General features: G+C 38.8%; 1 protein-coding gene across 1 annotated transcript in view; it reads left to right on the plus strand.

The window, feature by feature from the left end:
• LOC121336223 (tubulin polymerization-promoting protein-like) overlaps positions 1-13,232 on the plus strand; it is a 43,635-nt gene that overhangs the window by 29,382 nt on the left and 1,021 nt on the right. The gene's annotated exons all lie outside the window — the stretch shown is intronic.

Below are 13,232 nucleotides of genomic sequence, written 5' to 3' on the forward strand. Positions count from 1 at the left end.
ATTCAAGTCAGGAAGTGTGAGCAATGCCACAAAACCTTTCAGATTTGATTGATAAACTGTCTTTTAATTCAGTAATGTTATGAATCAATACTGAAATGGGTAATAAATGTTAATGAAAAAAGTAAGTGCATTCAAGATAGCATTTTAGGACATGAAATCGATGCTGACATTGTAACTGTACACAAAACCTTGACAAATCATCTAAATCTAGTCATTTTTCAGAGGAAAGATTTTAATTATTTTTTTTTAACTTGTGTCAGGAAAAATGTTACTTTGTGATGGCCATTTTGAGAAAATCCGTTATGTTACATAAGTTGCTGAAATTCATCTCCCATTCACAGCACAGGTTAGAGCTATAAAGAAAGCATTAGGAACAAACTTGCTGACTTTATGTTAATGATACTTTTAGAATATCAGGAATATAAAGAAAGCATGACAAATTGAGAGCAGCAACATGCAACAGCAAGGCATGTAGAAAATTTAAGTTGGTATTGAACAATAAGAATTTTTGGCATTAGTCTTTGTGGCCAATATTGATGACTAATGTCAATAGCATTGGTACTTCATGTACAACTAGGAAAGCTTCTGAATACTGTTTGAGTATGATGACTGTCCTTTAACTTAGTCTTACACATGAAATGATGTGATTTCATTCATATACAGGTAAGCATGCAAACTGTCTGCTTTGAAGTTTGGTAACAGGGAAGATTGAACAACAAAGTTTACTTGCAAAAATAGTACAAAAAGAACTTTTTTAAAGTCACAGAAAACTTAAGAAGGTTTCACAGTTGATTTCCACTCCAAATATACCTCTTGCTATGTTGTTTAGTCAGTTAACAGTGTTAGTTATACTAGTAACTATAAATAGAAGTAGCTTTCTTCCCTGTGGCCTTTGATATCAGTGATAAAGCAATAAATTACAGTATGGATGACAGATGGAAGTTTACAAAGCAGTAATATGGCAATTTGTTTTGCAGCTCCAAAGACAATTAAAAACAGTCCAGCTTCCCAGGGGAAACAGAATCTAGTTTTCTTCCCTGATGCTACTGTGAGCACAAGATAAGACAACAATTCCAAGAAAAAAAGAAATAAAGCTGTCTCCTCAAAAACATTTGTGTACACCATCAATTTGTGATATTTGTGTATACCTGTGAATACATCAAGTCATGTCCTCATAGGACAGTAATATAAACGCTTAAGTGCAAAATATAGTACTATTTTGTATTTCCTGAGTTTTACTTCAATGTCTACTTCAAAACAACTGTAGTCTGAACTAATTTTGTATTTCCAGAATAGAGTCTGGAGTAATTGAAATTTGGTATTTTACAGAAGCCAGAGTAGACCAAAGCAAGAGCCTTTTAATTTTAGATTCACATAAAGTTAGAAGAGAAACAACATTGAATTATAAATTCTGTTCTCCTCTAATATTGGCACTCATCAACCTGAGACTGTGATGTGTCAAGATGACCTGACTTAAAAGCTCACATACCCTGAAAGTTGATCAGGAAAAAGAAGACTCTTCTCTGCTAGATTAATGAACTGAACTGACTTGAAGAATTGTCTGATGAGTGCCAGAGGGACAGCAAAGGAATGTGCAGGACTATGGGGCCAGGAGCCATCGATCAGGGAGTGAGGTAGAATCTCTGCCATGACAAGGAGGATACAGGAATAAAAGTTATTCTTTGCTGCATCAGCAAGGCATTCATTTCACTAATTTTTTTTAATGAAAATATTCTCATTGTTACAAACCTGGAAAAATGAATGGGTTCATTTTTGTATTACCACTGCAAAAAGCCATAAAAAGTAGAAGTAAAACTGGCAAGTTTCATTGTAATTAAAAAAAAAAAAAATCTTAGTGTAATGCATGATAACCAGGTTTTTAAGTGGCATGTGACACCTAAGCTATTTCTCCCACTTCCAGTCAATTGTTCAAGTTCTCACACCATTTTTTATATTGTATCTTTTGACTATGTCAGGTGTTATATCACTACAGTTAACTGGAAAGCTGATCTTGTTGAAAGATAACCAACTGGGGTATTTTTTGGTTTTCAAAGTGTATATAAATTCTTTTAGATTTATTTTAGCCTTCAGCCATACAAATGTCTTAGTGTTTGTGATAGGAAGTAGCAGATGCATTTTTTTTGTCAACACTAGTGCTCAGCTTCAGTTCACATATAGACTTAACTGCTATCCCACCTGAGTCAGAAAAACTTCAAAAGTAGTAATATAGTGATGCCTTTTTTTTTCAGTAAAAAAGACTTAAGTAACTAAAATAACTCTAGAACAGAAACTGGTGCCTTTTCCATTTAAGAGTCAGACATGATTAAGGGTAAAGGGCTTTTACTTCAGTATTTAATAAGGATCCTTATGGTGCACCATTTTGCCAAGGTGGAATATGTCAAAATGCACATCCCCAGTAGATCATGCATACAGTTTTATAGACCTTGCAAATTAGCATATTTAATTAAGATGCCTCGATGAGAGGCTTGAATAAATAGCATATCTCCCCATCCTGGAGAATTCCCCCCGGAGGGGTCTATTCCTAATTTTCAGGATGTATTTTAAAGAGGACTTTAATTTCTCAAGAGAGCATAGGGCCTTCCAGCCTCCAACTGCAAGACCTCTGGGATGTTTAGTCTAACAGAATACCAGGATTATGCTAAATTATCAGATTTAAAGAATTACAAGTATGATGCTGAGAGCAGTGAAGATACAAAAAAGGTATATAAAATATATATTTTTAAAAAAGGCAAAAAAATCATCATGGCATCAAAACAAATATTCAGGATCCCCATGTGAAGCACCTGGGATTCCCATGATGTTACCTAGAGCTCTGTGATTCGCTGTGTTTGACTTCCTGTGAAATCACATTTGCTATTAAAGAGAAGTTCCTTCAAGTGTTGTCAGCTCAACATGTAGACGCAATATGTTCTTCTGCATAGATACCTGTTGCCATCTTATTACAAAGGTTTCATACCTTCTTGGTGATGTCTCACGGCCAGTTCCTCATAGCACTAACTCCTTCTTCTCAGCACAGCCAACAAACTCCATCCAACTTCTTGACCAGCCAACCTACTCTTTTACAATACCCATCCTAATTGGATCCAGCTGTGGCCTATTAAGGACAGGCCTGTTCCTAATTCTTGATAATTAGCACAGCTGTAACTCATTAGGGGTGAGATTAGCTTCACCGCTATCTCTATTCTCCTACATTCTATCTATCCACAGACACCCATTGGTGCAATATAATCTTTGTGAAAGAAAAAAAGTTTGAAATACTTGTCCAAGCTCTAAGTCTACTTCACTCAGACTACTTCCAAAGGTTGGTTTGTTTTGGGTGCTCATTTTGAAATAGACTAAATCCATGCATGCATTCTGAAGTGCCTTTTGAATAGCTACAGGAAAATTATTTAGATGCTGATGGATCAAGTACAGAAGTACAGTTACCACCTCAGCATGAAATGTACCCACTTCTTAGGATACATGTCTCAGGAATCACCACCTTATTTACAGTGATATGTTGTAACTGGAATTAGGCACTGTAAGACCCTCATTTCAAAAATGTAACTATTGCCATGTTGCTCTGCAGCTAACACTGTTCTAACTTTGTCTTCCATAGGCTTTCAAGATTTGCTGTGTATTGGTTACATCTTTCCTAATCCTAGCTGTTAAGAAAACTCCAGCCAACCAACCAACCAACCAACATCCTTACTTCCAAACTAACCAATGCATTATGAGAGATATCTAGGGATTTCAGGTGACTGGTTTTTTTCAAAGAATTTCAAAAAGGAGTAATTTTCTCCTGTGAGAAAGGAGCAAGGATGGTGCATCACCTACTTCAGAGCAAAAGGGCAGGCCAGGTGGGGGCATGACTGGGAACATCCATAACCTCAGCATATTTATAAGAAAGGCAGGTAATATCTTCTACACATTTTAATACTTAATTGCGTTAATACAAAACGCATGATGAAGCTATTCTGCAGTATATCAAGAATTTGGTATTAAACAAAAATGGGAAACTTTAATTTCTGGTTGTTGCTTGAGGGGATTTTTTGGTGTTTTCTTAAATGGCAGAACTAATAATATTAATTACATGGTAACCATTGCAAAAGGATGCTAGAAAGAACTATTACGTCTTTCAAATGCCACTTAATATGAAATCAGCCCTTGCTCAATACCCTGCATATCACTCTGCAGGACAAAATAACCTCTATGCTTCCAACTTTTCCTTGAAAACAAGTATTTATAGCAGGTGCATATTATGTATATGACATCACTCTCATATACAGGGAGAACACACATCAGGTACATAGATCTGAGTTTGATCTTCCTTAGGAAAGAAGGTATGGAAAAATAAAACCTCAGTTTCTAAATATATTAGGGTTTTGCCCACAAAGAACATTTTAGATGTGTCATATGAGTTATATATATATATATTTTTTTTTTAATGTAGAAGTAATTTATGAGAGAGAAAGTGGATTGTGCATTCCCTGGGTTTTGCGGTGGTCTTGGGCCTATTTCTGCTGAACTCTATGACAGTGTTTCTGTAGGAACAAATGTAAAGAAAAGGTATTAATACAGTGCAGGAGGCATCCAGAGTAAAATCTAGCCAGGATACAAGAAGCATAACTGGGAACTCCTACTCTCAGTCTGTGTATCAGGCATTACTTTTATCCCTCCCCTGATTTAACTCCACATGTAGCATTTTCTTTTCTGAAGAATTTATATGCCTTAATGAGCTTAGTTTCCATATCTGAGAATGCTTTCCAAGTGAATGCTTTTCCAATGTTTCCAAGTACCCTGGGATGTTAGAGCATTACATCATTTTCAAAAACTGTTCAGTTTTCAAGCACTGAATTATGAAAAATACTTAGTATTTCACATTACTCAAAATTCAAGAAATAATTCAAAATTTACTGAAGCATGTCAGTGGCACATCTAAATTAAGTTAGCTTTTAAAGTCAGATACATCCTGGGCTGCATCAAAAGCGGTGTGGCCAGCAGGTAAAGGGAGGTGATTCACGGTTGCTTTGCTCAGGGCAAGATCCCACCTGGAGTGCTGCATTCAGCTCTGGGGTCCTCAGCACTGAAAAGACATGGACCTGTTGGAGTGATTCCAGAGAGAGACTATAAAAATTATTAGAGAGTTGGAACCTCTCTCCTCTGAAGAAAGACAGAGAGTTGGGGTGGTTCAGCTGGAGAAGAGAAGGCTCCAGGGAGAGTTTTTTGCAGCGTTTCTGTACTTAAAGGGGGCTTATAAGAAAAATGGGGACAGACTTTTTACCAGGGCATTCTGTGATAGGAAAGGGGGAACAGCTTTAAACTAAAAGAGGGTAGATTCAGACTACATATAAGCAAGACATTTTTTATGATGAGGGTGGTGAGACACTGGAATAGGTTGCTCAGAAAGGTGGTAGGTGTCCCACCCCTGGGAACATTCAAGGCCAGGTTTGGGCAGGGCTCTGGTCAAGTTGAAGATGGCCCTGGTCCTTGCGGGGTATTGGAGTAGGTGAGCATTAAAGGTCATCCTTTAAAGGCCCAACCATCATCATTCCGTGGTTCTATGATCCATAATCTGGTAATAGAGCTAAAGGTAATGTCAGCTCAGCCAAAACAAACAGCTGCTGCCACTACCTGCAAACAGATGAAAGGAGTTTGGGAACCAATAGAAATTAGTATGTAGGAATTCCAAGCCTTCTGGCATATTTAAAGAAGATAAAGCAGCCTGAGGGTTTTTTACCTGCAGCCTACAGCTGGAAACTTTTAAATCTTGGTTCTCCCATATCAACTTTCCTTCCAGGTATGTTCTCCTGTTTCTTTATTCTGCATTGACTCTGGTAGTAATTTAAAAAATTTTCATGGACTAACAGACAATGAAACCAGAATTATGCAAGAATTTTTTGCTGGATTACCAAATTAATTGTAATACTGCATGAGATAATAAGCACTAGAGATGGTGCAAAAAAGATACAGCACTAGAAATGAGGAAAAGAGAAAGAAAAGCAATTAGGAAAGACAACAAAAACAAAACACCCCCATATATCAACTACCTTTTAATTTACCATATTAAGAAATCAAATTTAAGAGTATGTTTCTCTCTTCCAGTACTTTTATGTGATATATGTACATCTGACTAAGAATTTAAACATTCTGATTTCGCAGAGATTTATATCCCTTGAGCACACAAAACCACCTAAAATGCAAGGTGACAAGGGACTTAATGAATCAGCAAACTATAACTATTCTGGTGTATGGTGTACACAGCAGCTAAAAATCAGTGTGTTCTTGTGGTGTGGTTGGGTTTTTTTCCTGCTGACTCTTGACCAACAAAACGCTATCTGTATTTTCTTCTATTTGGGAACGCGTTTTAATTGCTGCATTTGTAGGCAAAACACAGAACAGCAGTTAGGATTAAATATTCATAGAGAACAGTTATCTGTGGTGCCAAAACCCCAAACCTGGGTTTAATGGTCTGAACCACTGTGGTGTCATTTTATCAATGCATTAATTGTTGGTCAGGGGAAAGCGACACCAGTTAAATTTTCCCATGTTACAGTAACTGCGGTCGCTCAGGTTTGCAGCCAGCGGGAGCCGAGGGAGCACTGGCGTAGCACGTACTCGTCTCTGCCTCGGCCCGCTGCGGGGGGGCTGTGTGCGGCCACAGCGCTCCCTCCTTCTCCGCTTCCCCGCCCGGCCCTGCGCGCGTCCGGCCCTGCGCGGGCAGCGGCGCCGCGGGGCTGCTCGGGCTCCGTGCGGGCCGGGGAAAGCGTGTGGGCTCGGGAGGAGCGCGGGGCCGGGGCCGGGATGGGCGGGAATGGGCCGGGGCCGCAGCCCTGGTTCCGGACGGGAAACGTGAGCGGCCCGGTCTGCGCCCTTGGAGGCTGTCGGGCGTGGGACGGCGCTGCCAGCCCCAGCAGCAAACTGCGGCCGGCCGCAGCCAGTGCGGCGTCCCTGCTCTTGGCGCCCTGCTCTTGTCCTCCCTTCGGCACACGTACCTGCTGTAAACTGTTAATTTGAAATGTTTTGTTTGTTGGTGATGAGAAGGTAATTACATTTTGGTGTAAAGTTGCATTATGACAGAAAATAAAATATGTTTTAACTTGATGGCCTTCATGAATTTTTTAAACTGTTGTGAGGACATTTTGTGCTGTAGTATGTGTATAGTCTGTGAATGCAGCAGATCAGTTTTTTTACAAAGTTTCAGTTTAAAACGGCAAACTTAGACCCAGTGTTTGTGAAGAACTCTCTAATGTCTAACTGTAACCATGTTGCATTACTATATTCAGCCTTGAAAGAGTCTTGTCTTTTTACCTGCCCGTACTACCAGCCTTTTAAAAAAAATTATATAAAGACAAACTCTCTGGAGCACTGATTGTCTAACTGGTTTTATCTCTGTTGATCCAAAATATTTACATCATGTTGATTATAAATCTATTTTCTTTCACTATAAATAGGGAGTCTTTCTGTTGGTTTAAAGGGAACTGGATTAGTGATAAAGAACAGATAAAAAGCCTGAGTAGTGGTGAATTTCTTAAATAGAAAAGAAACCAAATCTCTTCACAAGATCTGATCTTCTCACATGATCTTCTGCCTTAAGAACTGCTAAGTGTAAAATCTGTAGAGGTACTGTGAATTGGGACAGAGGGCCAGAATGCATGTAGTTAGGTTAATGTGCAGATGGGTTATTACTATATACCTCTATAACTTGAAGAGCGGGTTATATCCTGTTATCTTTGGCTGTTTATGGTTTTTAAGGGATGTTAGGCAGAAGGAAGAAAACAGACTCAAAAGAGCAAAGTAGTTGCAACATTAATATCTATCATGGTGTTAAACATCTGACTTGTGTGCTTTTTTTCTCTTAATTCCTATACATTAAATAGCACCTTTATTTTGATTAAACTCATGTCACTTGAAATACCTGTCTAGCAAATCCAAACCCACAGAATCATTGGATATCTTGATTTGGAAGGAACCCACAACGATCATCAAGTCCAGCTCCCGACTCCACACAAAGCAGCCTAAAAGCTGAACGGCATGTCAGAGCGTTGTCCAAACACTGGCTGAGCACTGACAGCTTGGGGCCATGACCACCTCCCTGGGGAGCCTCTGCCAGTGCTTGGTCACTCTCGCAGTGATAAGCTCTTTACTAATACCCCATCTGAACTTCCCCTGACACAGCTTTATGCCATTTCCTTGCATCCTGTCTCCTAGCATTCTTTCTGCTTAGTAGGAGATTTAGTTTTTCAAGATTTTTTCCTTAATTTCATTTTTCATAGTAAACATAGTTGTTCCCTATAAGACTTCTTGTGGCTCAAACATCTTACCTTTTTTATTTGCTCTACTTTAGGCTACCTGCCATTCTTTATGTTAGCTGTTTAGGGCCTAATTTTGTCACCATTATAACATATGGCTGACTATGCATGTCGGCTTTTTTCAGTTCTTGTTCAGTTTTTGAAAATTGGATAGTATTTTATTGCTAACGATATAATCATCAATCTATTAACACCATTATTAGTTACTTTGAGATTAGTGTGCAAGACAAAAACTCAAAGGTGAAACTTGAAAAGCAGCAGGGTCAAATAAATATAATTGCCTTTAAAATAACTTCTAAAGGTAGAGTCAGTTTTTTTTTTTTTTCATGTTATTATCTTCAAGCAACCATTCTGACACTTTTTTTGCTAGTAGATCTGGGAAGGATTTCTTTTCTTTTCTTATGGTCAAAGAAAACTTTCAGAGATTGGACAGTTTTAGACCACTGTCTATCCTGACTAAGTCAGACAGGAGGCTTTTGGCATAGATCTGTCAAAGTTTTGTCCAGATTTTATTCTAATGCTATTCTCAATTCAAGTTCTGTAAGTATTAAAGTGGATTAAAAAGAGAGCGTGTATTTACTATGTACATTGCCCATTCAACCTAAATTTAGGTGTATTCCCTCTCCCCCATTTTATCCTAACCATACAAATTTTGCCAAGAATGAGAGGAAAAGATTCTATAAAGTAATGGCTATAAGTGAATATACCAAATATACTGGGTATGGTAGTCAGCAGCATTTTCCTCTACAGGTCTCCTGATTTTCAGCAATACTTGATTGTGTAATGCAGCCCATCTGATTTTTCATCAGTGGAAATGCTAATCCAAGAATTTTTTTTAATGTTCAATGTTTCTATAGTTCATCATACTAATGGATATGAAAACTAAGAAATTTGCAGATCATAAATAATTTTCAAATTAATATTATTTAGACATAGAGAGAACAGTAACTCATCTCTACCACTACATAATTTTGCAACACAAGTTTGTTAAAACAAAAGCTACTTTCACAAGTTTAAAATAGTATAGTTAGTTCCCAGAGTGCCTTCAACTGGACATTAACCAGGGGGAAGTGAAACGTTACTTTCCCAAAATCTTTTTGACATCCAAATCCTATTTGATGGATCCTATTAAAAACAAACCCCACTTCATATAAAGCTGCTAAGAAGTCCCTGCAATAAAATGGTTAAAAGAGGATTTTGAGTAGCAGTTGAAAGTTGCTGATTGGTAAAACAAGATTCACAAGAAAAGAAAGTGGTGTTATGCAGAGTTCTCTTTTTTTTTTTCTAGATTGACTCAGAAAAATAATTCTCCTGCATATGTGTAGAAATTACATTCTGCACATACACTGAAGGGTTAATGTGTCTAATCCATGTTCTGTAGCAGGCCCAGGGCCTGCAAGGCCTCCTTGGTGGTCAGAAGCCTGAGCTAGGAAATGCCAAGTCATGATGACTGGGCCCTAGAGGCCCCTCTCTTCCACCTTCAGACCCTGCTTATCTCTCTATAAGCCTATAGGTCACTTTCCCCTGACCCTTACTATTGGACAATTTTCAAAACCCCTGTAAGCTATATAATGCCCTACTCCTGCCCAGTTCAGTAGAAGAGCTGTCACTGAGAACCTTCGTGGAAGACTGCAATAAAGAATTCTTCGGAACCTTACACAGCGCTTCTCCTCTCTCTCCCAGCATCTGCTGCGGCACCTAGCAAGCTAAAGAGCTGAAATCACAAAGAGCTGATAATCACTAAGAGCTGATATCACTGTGAGCTGAAATCACAAAGAGCTGATAATCACTAAGAGCTGATATCACGTGAGCTTACTTAGGTTTCCTGCAGCTAGCAGCTGCTTGGGAGCTCAGACATGCTGTGCTGAGCACCACTGAGCTATCCTGGCCAAGGCAGCCCACCGGGCATACCCCGGCTGGAAGCCGCCCAATAATATTCTGTTCAGTGGGATTTTTTTCATTAATCATAGTTGTACAAATAATGCAGATTTTTAAATAAATTAATGCTTGTTCTGTGAAGGAAGCACAGGAAAAAGTATTTTGATGTTCTGCCGGTGTTCAAAAGTTTATCTTTAAATATAGTTTTAATATGATAATGTCTGGGATTGTTTATATTATCTTTAGTAGGATTTCTCCAACAAATACATAGGAGAACTCATTACGTTAAAACAGACATTGTAATGCATTTCTATGCATTGAGAAGATATTTTTTTCATGGTGGAAATGTGTTTTTGCAAGCATACACAGTTCTGAACTAAGTGCTAAATGCTAGGTTTTTCAAAGCAGTATAGACCGTTTGTCTATAACAGTCAGAAATTTTTAATTGCAGGCAACACATTATCTACTTTAAATAAATTATGGCAAGAAAAAGGAACAGATTCATTATACTGCCAATGAAGAGATTCAAACACAGTACTAAGTACCAGAATTTTCACCATCTGAACATCTCATTCTAATGTCAGTTATCTTAGCCCCAAAATAACTGGCTGTTGGTTGTGCTCATGTTCCCTCTGCTCAGGACAGCTACAGTTCATGAAGTGCTAATTTGCTATGTGCTTAATTTTTTGTTCAGCCATCAAGAATGATGCATAGCCATTAGAAATTAATCTCTGTCTGTTATTCTAACATTCATTTGCAGGTCTCATGCAAGTGTATGCAAGGAAATTTCCAAAGGTATTGCTGGAAAGTGGGACCCAATGGACAATACTTTTTCTTGATGATTGATTTCTTACCTGCTGTTTTTGCCTTTGAAAAATGTGCCCCAAAGAATTTCTTCCTGTGGAAGGCCTACAGGAAAACAATTTCTGAATGGAGTAAAGCTAGAAAATACACTGTATTCAAGATAAAAGACTACATTTTTCTCTTAAGAATCTAATTTAGGGGGAAAATTAAGAAGATCCTAACCCCAGATTTATTGACCAGATGAAAAAGAGAGAATTGGAAGATAATGGGTATGGTTAAAAAAGTCTACAAAATGTTTTTGAAAAAATCTGAGGATTGGAAATATTAGCGTTAAAACAGCTGTAAATGTGTTACCTCAGTTTCAAATGCATTAAAATGTTTTGATCTGACATCTCATGTTCCAGGAAACAATTACCAATATGGGTTGGAAAGACAGGAAGATTAAGGGCATCTAAAACTATCTGACATTACATAATCATAAAATCATGCTACAAAGTGTAGCAACTTTGAAGATTGTGTAAGTGAATGGAATTCACTCTTGTGTCTGTTTCTGAGGTTTGCCATACCAGACTAGGAGCCAGTTCTTGCTTTGTGTGAGGCAGTTTCTTGCATGTCAAGGAAGGGATCTCTTGAGGCCATGTGCCCAATCCACATCCCCCCTGGTTCAAGGCATGGTTGGCTAAAGCAAGTTCCTTAATACCTTGTCTGGTCATTTCTGAACATCTCCAAGGATGGCAACTCTGTGCAACCTTATCCAGTGTTTGACCTCACCATAACAATGAGGGGTTTTTTTCTTATGTTTAAATGGTGTTTCCTGAATTTCAGTTTATGCCCATTACCTGTTGTCCTTCCACTGGATACCACTGAGAAGAGTCTGGCTTTATATACAGTGGGATTCTCACTCACCAGTTTTGCAGATGACACCAAGCTGAGTGCTGCAGTTAATGCAGGAGGGAAGGGATCCCATCTGAAGGTACCCTGACAGGCTTGAGCAGTGGGCCTCTGTGAACCTCACGAAGATCAACGAAGGCCAAGTCGTACAACTTGGTGTGGGCATTCCTCAATATCAACACAGACTGGAGAATGAAGGGATTGAGAGCAGGTCTGTGAAGAAGGATTTGAGGATAGATACTGGTAGATGAAAAATAGGATGTGACCCAGCAATGTGCACTTGCAGACCAGAAAGCCAGCCATGTCTTTGTCTGCATCAAAAGCAGCATGGCTAGCAGGTTGAGGGGGTGGTTCTGCCCCTCCGCTCTGGTCTCATAAGACCCCACTTGAGTACTTCACCCACTTCTGGAGTCCTCAATACAAGAAAGACATGGATCTATTGGAGCAGGGTATGAAGAGGGTATGAAAATTATTAGAGGGATGATGGAACACCTCTCCTGTGGGGAAAAACAAAAAAAAACAAAAAAAAAACAAAACAAAAAAAAAAGATCTGAAAGAAGTTGTTCAGCCTGAAGAAGAAAAAGTTCCAGGGAAACCTTTCAATATATAAAGGGGGTAATAAGAAAGATAGAGAAAGACAAGACTTTGAGCTCGCAGCTCTGGTAAGAGAGACCCTTCCATTGGCAGAGTGGTATTGGATCTCTGAAGGTTCCATTCAACCCAAATCATTCTATGGTTCTATGACTCTGTGTTTCTATACAGGCAGCCAGTAACAGGACAAGGGGCAATGGCTTTAGACTAAAAGAGGACAGGTTTAGACTAAGTGTTAGGAAGAAATTATTTACTCAAAGGGTGGTAAAGCACTAGAGGAGGTTGCTCACAGAAGTTGTCAATGCCCTGTTGCAGAAAGTGTTGGAGGACAGATTGGGTGGGGCCCTGCAAAACCTGATCTTGTGGGTGATATCCCTGCCCAAGGCAGTGGGCTGGGAATCAGGTGATATTTAAGGTCTCAGCCAACCCAAACCATTCTGTGATTCTATACACCATTCAGATACACATAAACGATAAGATCTCCCTTGAGCGTTCTCTGCTAAACTAAATCCCGGCTCTCTTGGTCTTTCCTCATTTAAGTATCAATATATTTCCTTGACTCAACTGATATAAACCTTCATTTCAATAAAAAGGGATGTTTTTGCAGGCCAATGATACAGTGCAAAAAATAATTTAGAGACTTGAGAAGTAATTTTAGAATTCTAAAATCTTCTTCCAGTTGCAAAGCCAAGTGTTTAGCTTACTGTGTTGTGTTGGGTGTCTAGAGAGAAAGAAATCTGGAATGTTGGGCACTAA

The sequence above is a fragment of the Onychostruthus taczanowskii genome, unplaced genomic scaffold (genome assembly GCF_017590055.1).
Source record: "Onychostruthus taczanowskii isolate IOZ18803 unplaced genomic scaffold, ASM1759005v1 scaffold222, whole genome shotgun sequence".
Classification (NCBI taxonomy): Eukaryota; Metazoa; Chordata; class Aves; order Passeriformes; family Passeridae; genus Onychostruthus; species Onychostruthus taczanowskii.